The 10,760-nt window shown below is 48.5% G+C and overlaps 1 pseudogene; it reads right to left on the bottom strand.

Annotated features, from left to right (window-relative positions):
• Positions 1-6,713: 6,713 nt before the first annotated feature.
• On the bottom strand, positions 6,714-8,580 carry LOC111183162 (epithelial cell adhesion molecule pseudogene; annotated as a pseudogene).
• Positions 8,581-10,760: the final 2,180 nt, after the last annotated feature.

Below are 10,760 nucleotides of genomic sequence, written 5' to 3'. Positions count from 1 at the left end.
GGACCGCAGACTGCATTTATAATTATTCAGTCTTCGGTCTGCCTTCTCTTTGGGCTCACTTACCCTGTGAAACCAGTCTATTTTTGCTTTCTGCTAAAGAATAAAGGGCTTCTCTCACCACTGGAAGGGAAATTGACAATATCAATTATTCCTGTGGCCATTCAGGGCTCAATGACATTTCTGGGAACTGCTGCTCAACCCTGAGGGAGCAATTAAAATTCTAGAGGGGCATCTACTTGGTGCTGGAGAAACTGAAACAGACTCGCCCCCATTCTCTTAGGAGAAGGTGGCATCCTCCATCAGGGTGAGGGCAAGGGAGGAAGAAACATATGCCTCGGAGTCTGCTCAAGTGGCTCAGATAGGCTCAATTCAACAGACTTTACCGAGTGAGAATCCTCTAACTTCAGAAGTGTGGTCTCTTTGTAAAAATGCTACCAACTTTAGGGCATAGCCGTTTTTGCTGAACCTTTGTGGGGACTGCCTTTAAGTCCCCCTGTCCCTCTGCCCAACCCTGCTTCCCTCCCTCCCCTACAAGGACTGATTCTGAGGGCACATCCCAGTGAATGCCCTGCACGCTCACCTCCATCCCAGAGTCTGTGCCCAGAGAACTCCAACTGTGGCACTTGCATGCAAGCCATAAAGAAGCTCTTTCGTTTGTCTGTGAGAAGGCATGTAAGAATGTTCCCTGCATACAAGGATGTTAATTCACTTGGGAATAGCGAAAAACTGGAAAAAATCTGACTGCCAGTAGGGGAATGGATAAATAAATTGTGGGAGAGTCATTGAAGCGAACATGTCATAGCGATTCAAATGCATGAACCTGTTCTGTGTTGGACAATGTGACACAACCTTAAGCATGATGCTGAGGGAGACAAGTTGCAGGAAGTCACTCTCATTGCACTGTTCATATGAATTATCAATACACAAAGCTATACCCTACATTAATAGAACATACATATTTAAAATATCTGAGGCAACTATGGTATAATATTAACATTTATTGAATCTGGGTAACTAAAATCTCTGTGTGGAATATGGATGCTTGTTTTACTATTTTTATTGTCTATTAATTTTTCTCGCTTAAAGTCCAGGCCCTTTAAGTACAGGTGGCCCTTGAACAACATGGGTGTGAACCGCACGGGGTCCACTTACACGCGGACGTTTTCCAACAAGAAGCACTACAGCGCTGCGTGGTCCGAGGTTGCTTGAAATGGTAAAGGCGGAACTGCGGACACCAAGGGCCTGCTGATATTTAAGGCTGACTGTGGTTATACGCGGATTTTTGACAGCTGGGAGGTTGGTGCTCCTAACCCGCGTGCTCTTCTAGGGTCAACTGTGGTCCCAAAGCATGCGGCTGCTCTGCCATCCGTCTGTATCTCTTGCCACTCAGAGGCTCACGTCTTGGACTGGCTACCACTGGGGTGTGCCCTGGGAATCAATCACTGTGCTCCTGCATCTCTCCAGGGCTGCAGGATTCTTTGGTGAGCCCTGGACCCTGTGCCTGGGGTGCAACTCCCCGTGCCCCGCCCAGCCAGCCTTGGGAGCTGTCCTGTTACCTGAGGGCCCATGCCTCCAGTCGGATCTGCTGCTGAGCAAGCAGTAGGCCACCCTCCAGGGTGCAGGGGGAGGGCGGGAAGCAGTGACCGTGTGTAGGCGTGCACGGGTGTTGGCTGGCACGGGAGTGGCACTCAGAAGCTCTGGTTCCATGTAGAGAGGTACTGTCCGGCCGAGGCTGCCAGGTCGCAGAAGGACCATGGGTGAGTCCATGGACCGGGGCCAGCCCTACCAGAGGTCCTCACAGCCCAGCTGACCAGACCACCCAGGAAGAGCTGAAAGGCATCTTCCTCCTGCGATGTGCCTCTAGCACCCTCTGCTGAGAGAGTTAACACTGTGCTCACGTTAAGGGGAAACACTTGAAGGAAGCCCACTTTTATCACAGAGCAAGTACTGAAGGTGTATTCACAGCTGAGGCAGTACACCGACAACTGGAAAGGTAGCTCAAGGTACACAAGACCAGCCTTGGCATAAGGGCCATTTTTATTTGCTAAATCCGCAAATTTCCCTCATCCGTCGCCATTTTCTGTTGAGTCTTGGGTCTCTCTTTGTATTGACTTGGGCTGCGTCACAGCCTTGCCAGGAAAACGAGGGAGAGGAGCATGGCTCCCGGCCCAGCATCTGTGCGGTCTGCACACTGGTGCCAAGCTTCCAGGAGCCCAGGCCTGGGCACACACCGGCTGGGGCTTTGTCAGGGGCGCGGCGCGACGGCTGATGCAAACTCCCCAAGCACAATTCAGGAGCCACCTGTTTCTCTGGGTCGCTGGGCCTTCATTCTCTGCCCTTTCCTTTGTTCAGGAGCACCTGCTCCCTGCAGATGCCATCTAACTGGTTTCTATGGAGCCCACTGCTGCATCTGGCATTGCAGCAATGTCTGAGCACTCGAGATACAGATATAAACACATCTCTTAATTGAACCTTCAGTCTGGAGTGAGCTGTGTAGGCCTCAAAACGGAGGGGTAATGTCTCTTAAACAGAAATAATTCTTATGACAATGTACTTGTCCAGAAATAACGGTGACATAGGACATGACTGGTGATTTACACACGTTGAAGTGGACAGGGACACTTCTCATTCTTACTAAAATCAAGCTGACTTCATAAATGAATACATATCTAAGGGTTCACACTCTTAGCAGTCATAAATAGCCTTCACACACCCACTACGAAAAATGGTCAATTTATACTGATGCACACCTTTTCTTCCCCTTTTCCTAATATACTGTGGTGTGATTTTCACACCAGCATAGAAGGAACTCCGTGTGTGTGTTTGCAGTGCAGGGGGACTCTATATTTTATTCATTCTATTGATGGATGTTTATACAATAAATAAACTACGGCTCCTAGAAGTAGAATTCTTTGGTCAAGGAGTATGACTTAGAATTTTAATAAGTGTTACTAGCTTGACCTCCATAGTTGCATCAATTTTCAGACTGCAGGTGGGGCCCCCCTTTCCCTACTTTAGCCAATGGAGCAGTTATCAAACTTTCAAATCTGTGCTAACTTTAGAGGTTAAAAAATGGAATCTCAAAATAGTTCTATTTGCATTTGTTGTCATAAGTTGAGCATATTTTCCTATTTTATATGCCTTCTTTATTTCCTCATCCTTTTGTCACTTTTCTGTTGTCATGAGTCTTTGTATCAATTTGTGGACACTCTTCATATACCATGAAAATTAACCCTTTGTCTGGGATGTTATTAGCAAGTGTTTTTTCCCACTTTATCTTTTGACTATACATAAACCAAATTTCTGCATGGCAAAAGCACCATAAGCAGTCAGATTTATTAATCTTTAATTTTATGGCTTCTGGGTTTTATGTTCTTAGGCCTTTCAGCTTCAAGCCAGAAAACAGCTCTCCCGCTGATTCTTCTACTACTCAAGGGTTTTATTTTTGCCTCTAGGTTTGTAACCCATTTAGAATTTATCTTGGAGTCAATTGTTTTACAGCTGTTGACCCATTTTCCCCACTGTGGTTGCTTCAAATTCTTTGACCCTCCTCCCTTCAAAGGGTGGAGGCTAATTCCTCTCGCCTTGAGTGCAGGTCAGATTTAGTGACTCACTTCTATCAGTAATTAAAAGAATGTGGCAGGGCTTCCCTGGTGGCGCAGTGGTTGAGAGTCCGCCTGCTGAGGCAGGGGACATGGGTTCGTGCCCTGGTCCGGGAAGATCCCACATGCCGCAGAGCAGCTGGGCCCGTGAGCCATGGCCGCTGAGCCTGCGCTTCCGGAGCCTGTGCTCCCCACAACGGGAGAGGCCACAACAGTGAGAGGCCCGCGTACCACAAAAAAAAAAAAGAATGTGGCAGAAGTGATGGCGTGTGGCTTCTGAAACCAGGTCATGAAGGAGACTGCAGCTTCTGCCTAGCTCTCTCTTGGGTCACTGTTCTGGGGACACCAGTTACTATGTAGTGAGGACAGTCAAGCAGTCCCGTGGAGAAGTCACACGGGGAAGAACTGAGACCTCGGGCCAACAGCCAGCAATCAACACGCAGACGTGTGAGTGAGCACCACGGAAGCAGATCCTCCAGGCCCAGCCTTCAGCTGAAGCCCCAGCCAAGAGCGGCACTGAGCCTCAGAGGAGACGCTAAGCCAGAACCACTCAGCTAAGTCATTGGCGAATTCCTGACCCACAGAAACTGCGAGATGATACATGTGTATTGGGGTGTTAGGACACAAACTTTGGGGATGAGCTGTTCTGCAGCAAGAGGGAACTAATGTATAACGCACCATTTATTGAACAATCTATTTTTCCCACTAATTTGAGATGCCACTTTTTCTATACTAAGTTCCTGTAAGAATGTGGATACATTTCTGGATTTTCCTTTATGTTCTACTGATATATTCCACGGTCTAATTTAATCATAAAAGCTTTAAGTTTTTAATGTCTGGTATAGGACAATTCTCGTCTACCATCATTCATTAATCTAGTCTCAAAAATTATAGTTATTGGAATTACTTTTTTATAAATTAAGTTATGGAGAAATGACATCTTATGATGTTGCTGTAAGCCAGGTTTCCCAGGAAACATTCTGAGATGAAGATTTGCATGCAGAAAAAATTTTAGGGTGCGCTCTTGGGATCAATGTTTTTGAGAGGGTGATGGACTTCTCTCAGATGAAAGGAACAGAACTGAACAAAGGGAGTTGAATTGAGGCAGAGACCTCAGCCAACCCACGGGGAGCTCTGAAGCTGGGATGGCCCTTTATAGACATGCTCAGCTGAGGCAAGTGGGGCACAGCCCTTGTACCTTGTATTAGCCACTCGCTGACAAGGAGTTGTCCTCAGGGAGAGGGCAGCGCCCTTGGGCCAAGGGCAATTTCTGAGGACAGAAGCATCAGGCAACACTCCCAGAAGCTCAGGAAATAAGTACCTTAGTCCTGCCAGGGAGACTTGGGCCATAGGCACACAGATGTTGGGTCTTCCTACCCAAGACACAGTACAACTTTCCATTTGTTGAAGTGTCTTTTGTGTCCCTTAAGAGTATTTTTAAAACATCCCTTGTATACATTTTGTCAATTCCTTAAGTTTATTTCTCATTTTTTAAAGTTTTGTGTTGTCAAATAGGATCATTTCTTCCAATTAGTTATTTATCGTGTTTGAAACGTGAAAGCTATTGATTGTTGCATTATAACTTGGTACCCTGATGTTGCATTATAACTTGGTACCCTGATGTCCTACTGAATTCTCCTATTGTTTGGTTTTGGGCTTGGGTTCTTGTCTTGGATTTTCCAGTTATATACCCTACAAATAATAACCAATTTTATATTAGTTTTGGGGTGGCAATACACATATTTTGTCATGTTAATGAAATATCCTTGAAGACTTTTTTTTTTTTTTTTTTTTTTGTGGTATGCGGGCCTCTCACTGTTGCGGCCTCTCCCGTTGTGGAGCACAGGCTCCGGACGCGCAGGCTCAGCAGCCATGGCTCATGGGCCCAGCCACTCCGTGGCATGTGGGATCCTCCCGGACTGGGGCACGAACCCGTGTCCCCTGCATCAACAGGCAGACTCTCAACCACTGCACCACCAGGGAAGCCCTCTTGAAGACTTCTTAAAAAATGAATCCAGAACTGTGCTTTACTGCTTTTTTAGCCTTACCCTAAATCTTCTCAAAGATACCCATAATAGATTTTTTTTAATTCAGGACTTCTTCTGATTAACTGCACCAGTGATCATCTCGAAGTAACGCAATACAGGAGATGAAGGGGGCCTGAAAACTAGGTTCTCATCCTGGTTCTGCCACTGACAGGCTGGTGGTGGCCAGTCACACGTGCCTGCCGTGGCACAAGGTCTTCCCGGGTGAAGTGAAGAAGAGAGTCATGGCCTCGGCAAGCTCTGTGGTGGAGGCAGGTGATGCTTGTTCAGGAGATAAGCCCCAACTGTGTGAAAGAAGTGTAGATGCAGGGCAGCCAAGTGAATGGGGAATGTCCACTGACCCAGCGAATCGTAATTTGCCATTTCTTTAACCCTCAATTGATGAGAAAGACCAGATTATATTTCAAGGTATGAAGTACAATACTTCCAACAGGAAGCAAAAGATCATCAATAACACTTTGGAAGTCCCCAGGCTGCAGTTTTTACTGTCTTGCTGTGACCACGTGGTATTTAAACAGTCCCTGTTGACGAACATGAATGTTGGTTTTGATCCTCAGAATTTAGCCAATGCTTCCCTTAGAATGGGCATGAACAGAAGTCCTTTAATTTGTTATCAAGCAACTCCTACCTAGAAAGTCAGTATAATCTATGGAGAAGAGCCCTGGGTTAGCAGAGTATTAATTCATTGACTGGTTCTGACGGGGAAAACTCGCTGTGACATTTGGGTTCTTCCACCTTTTGGCTACTGGGAATAGTGCCTCCATGAAGATGAATATACAAATATCTCTTTGATATCCTGGTTTTGATTCTTTTGGATAAATATCCAGAAGTGGAATTGCTAGATCATGGGCAGTTTCATTTTTTTTTTTTAGGAAACTCATTTTTTAAATGTTCTATTTCATAGTTCATAAAAAAAAGTTTTTATGTATAAAACTCAAAGTAAAGAGAAAGGCAGCTACTTAATCACAAATGGACGAGACAGTAGTCATTCAGACTACTGTGGAAGCATGTTTAATGCATACCCTTCAATGTTAGGGGTAAATAATTCAAACTATGCAATCCAAATTTTAGGTTTGGGTTTTATATCAGATCTGCATATATATGACACTCGTGGTCAAATTTTAAGATTGGTAAAGTCAATTTCAAACAGCTTATATTTTGAGTACAGGTTTAACTATTACAAATATATGATGTTTAACTAGCACAGTAGTAGTGGTCTTCAAAGATCTTCTCTTTGCCCCACGCTCATATGTTTGTAATCTGAGTCTGCTTGCTAATTTCCCTTTTTGTAGTTACTCTTCAAATTAAAGTGCTATACACTTGAGTTCCCAATGCATCTCACCCATGTCCTTTATCTCAGCTTTCTCATACTTTGCCATTCTTTTCTTTCTGGAAACAACCAGCATGATTCCAGCAGTAACTGCTATCGCCACCACAATGACAGCCATAATTCCAGCTTGTAGACCCTGCACTGACAATTCAGGTGGTTTTTCATCAACATAGTAAATTGAAGTTCAACCAGGATCCAGATCCAGTAGTTCCCCATTTACTTTCAGGCCCATCCTTTTGGACTGGAACAAGCATTCACCTTTAACATCTTTTTCAAAATAATAAGCCACATCATCTATGTCCACATCATTCTGAATTTCCTGAGAATTCTGTACCAGATCAACAGTGATAGCATCATTCTCATACAGAATATCTGTGATATATTTTGGATCCAGTTGATAACGACTTATGATTACCTCCTTGAGTGCAGTGTACAAACTTTGATCCTCATAAGGTTTTTCTCGTTTGTGTTTTAGTTCACCGACGATCCAGTAGGTCCTCACTGGCTCGGAGCAGGATATCTCACTGTCCTTATCAGTTCTTCTCACCCCAGCAGTGTCCACACACCAGCACGTGGACGTGCCATTGCACTGCTTGGCTTTAAAGAGCCCCTTGTCATGCTCGGGATCACAGAGTCCATCGTCAGCCTGGATAGCGTCCTCTGGCTTCCCTCCTCTTCCAGGCTTTGAGAGTCATTTCTGCCATCATCACCAAACATCTGGTAGCCAGTTTTGTGCAAATGACAGAAGGTTGTGCAGCAACGGATGTACACTAGCGCCGACCCGTGGTCAGTTTGTAGTTTTCACACACGCACACCTTTCCTGGGCCGTGGCCACCGCGGCAAGCAGCAGCCCGAACGCAAGGACCCGGGGCCGAAGGCGCCTTGCTGCGCATGCAAGGGCAAGGGCGAGAGGGGCGCGAGGCAGCTGGGGGCTCTCGCGAGGACGCACGGACAGAGTAGGGCCCCGGGAGGCCATGGCCGGCCCCATGGCGCAAGGCCTGGGCCACGCAGGTCCGCATCAGGAGGATGACGGCGAGGTGCCCTGGGGCCGGGCGGTTGGTGCGAGTGTGAGCTGGCCGCCGGACTGTGCTCTTCCAGCGCGCAGCAGCTCTGCCTGACCTCGTTTTTAACTTCTTGAGGAATCTCCATACTGTTTTCCATAGCAGTGGCACCATTTTGCATCCCCACCAACAGTGTCTAAGGGTTTCCATTTCTTCACATCCTTGCCAACACTTGTTGTCTTTTGCTATTCTTGATAATAGGCATCCAGACAGGTGTGAGGTGCTATCTCATTGTGGTTTTGATTTGCATTTCTCTGATGCCTAGTGACCTTCAGCACTTTTTCATATAAGAGTTGGCCTTTTTCATGTCTTCTTTACAGAAATGTCTACTCAAGTCCTTTCCCCTTTTTAAAATCAGGTTATTAGAGTTTTAGCCATTGAGTGGCAGGAGTTCCTTACACATCTTGGAAATGAAGCCCTAACAGATATATGATCTGCAAACATTTTCTCCCATTCAGTGGGGGCTGCATCTTCACTCTTTGATTGTTTCCTTTGCCCTTGGTGGAGGACGGTCTTCAGCGTTTCCCCGGTTCTCTTTAAAGCATTTACACCAGCCGCCCCTCCGCGGCCCTTGTCCTGCGCTGCTCGCAGGTGCCGGGAGAAGTGAGCGAGCTGCCGCCCCCCCATACGAGCTCCCGAGAGCCACCGCGTAAATGCTGCAGATGGTTTCACTTCGGGACGCACACGCCCAGGCGGCAGGCAGCACCTTTTTTTAGAGCTGACATTCTCACATGTCTTCTCAAGTGAGCTGCCATTACTGCTAAATGTTTAAAGAGGTAACTGTTAAGTCAGCACCGGACTCATGCACACAGATGAGCTTTAGCATGGCACGTCTGTACTGGGAACCATGAGGAAATCCCAGCAGGGACTGACTGTCCTACTGGTGGCACTGTCTCGTCTGTGTTGTGCATCTTCTGGGTGGAGTGACTATAATTTATTGTCCAAACCAGTATGCTTTTAAGACAAAGGAGAGTAAGAATTATGCTAGGACAGCACTGAAAACGAGGGCTGTGAAGCCTCGGACTTCAGAGTGAACTCCAGTATGTCCTACAGGATACTGTAAGAAATTAATCTTTATTGGGAGAGTGAAAACCAAACACTATCAGCAACGGTTCCCACCTTCCCTGTGCTCCCCAAGAAAGGTGTGCTGGGTGCGGCTCTGCTGGGTCCCAGGTTGGGTGCCAGTGGCCGTGGAGGGGCACTGCTCTGCTGGTGACCTTTGTGTAGGGCAACCGTGAGAATGCGGCCCTGTCAGGGAGAAGCACATCAAGACGCCAGGCAGTGGGCGCAGGGGGTGCCTGGCTTAGAGGCTTGAGGGACCCCCAAACCCTGGACTCTGGGTCCATGGAGGTTGCAATGCCCAGGCCTGGAGCAGGGCCCAGTATCTGGTCTAGTGGTGTTCTTTCTGCTGGGGGAGTGAGAAAAGCCCCCAATGGGGGGGGGGGGTCCCACATGACCGGAACTAACTCTTGGGGCCACTGTCAGAGGATTCTCTGCATTTCAGAACAAGGTGACAGTTAGAGATGCAAGAGAGAAGGTGAAAGGGGCAAAGAGAAAGAAAGATGGAAGGGGTGGGGAGGCATTCCAGAGCTGGTCAGGACTCAGCCCCGTGTCCTGTTGCCACTTCAGGCAAAGAACAGTGGGACCACGGGAGTTCCCTGGCGGTCCACTGGTTAGGACTCTGCGCTTTCACTGCTGTGGCCCGGGTTCAATCACTGGTCAGAGAACTAAGATCCCGCAAGCCACACGGCACAGCCAGAAAAATAAAAAAATATAACAGTGGGACCGGGCACATCAGGCAGGAAGACACTTATGGAAGGGCCCTGGAGTGGCTGCAGAACCGAGGGCAACTCTGGAGAACCAGGTGAGGAGGGGGAAAGCCCCGGAGCTCTGGGGGTGAACCGAAGCTTGTCCCGGGCCCTGATGCCACCAGGCACACATCGGCTCCAACTGTGTTTTGGTCACTCTGTTTTCACTGGGCTCGAGCCGTAAACCGCAGGATAAGCACGCTGCTGGCCTACTTGGGCCACATGCCCACCACCCCTGGCCGCTGCCGAAAAGGATTTTGACAGTTGCTCTGCCTGTTCGCACCCAAGGAGAGAACGAGACATTACCCCAAAGGAACACCTGCTGCTCGTTCCAATGGAAGAGAGAATACGTGCTAACAGGAAAGCAAAAGCAAAAGCAAACAAAGTCCCAGCCCTGCCTACCGGCATTTCTTTCTTTAGGAGCTCCGCATCAGATGGGCGGTAGGAATCTGGCAGAGGGAGGGATCCGGCTGACCTCGAGCAAGTGCGGGGAAGCTGCAGAGGACAGAGACCCGGCTGAGCCCTAGAGAAGGCTGAGTAGGTGGAGGAACCGGCTGATCGTGGGGAGAGGTGGAGGGAAGGCCTCGAATCCCTCTCGGGCTCCCGGAGGGGCAGCACTGGCAGCTGTCACGCCCGATTCCCCTCCCACCCTGGCCCTCTCCTTCCCACTCTGCGCCCTCCTCCTTCCCCGCACTCTACTCTCCCCCTGCGCCTTTTCCTTCTCACACCACACGACGTGCAGGGGGTGGTGGGCACTCTCTTGGCGGAGACACCGCGTCCGCGTGCAGCCCGGGGCCCCGCAGGGCTCGGACCTGCCCACGGCCTGTGACACCCCGGCCTGGCCGCCCACCGCACACGAGCACGTGAGCGTCCCCACCACGCGCCCCGCCCCCGCGCCTCCTCTCCCGACCCCG

This window comes from Delphinapterus leucas, chromosome 9 (assembly GCF_059928025.1).
Source record: "Delphinapterus leucas isolate spDelLeu-1000000601 "Yukka" chromosome 9, BTC_Dleu_Yukka2, whole genome shotgun sequence".
NCBI lineage: Eukaryota > Metazoa > Chordata > Mammalia > Artiodactyla > Monodontidae > Delphinapterus > Delphinapterus leucas.
This window is presented reverse-complemented; position numbering and strand designations above follow the sequence as displayed.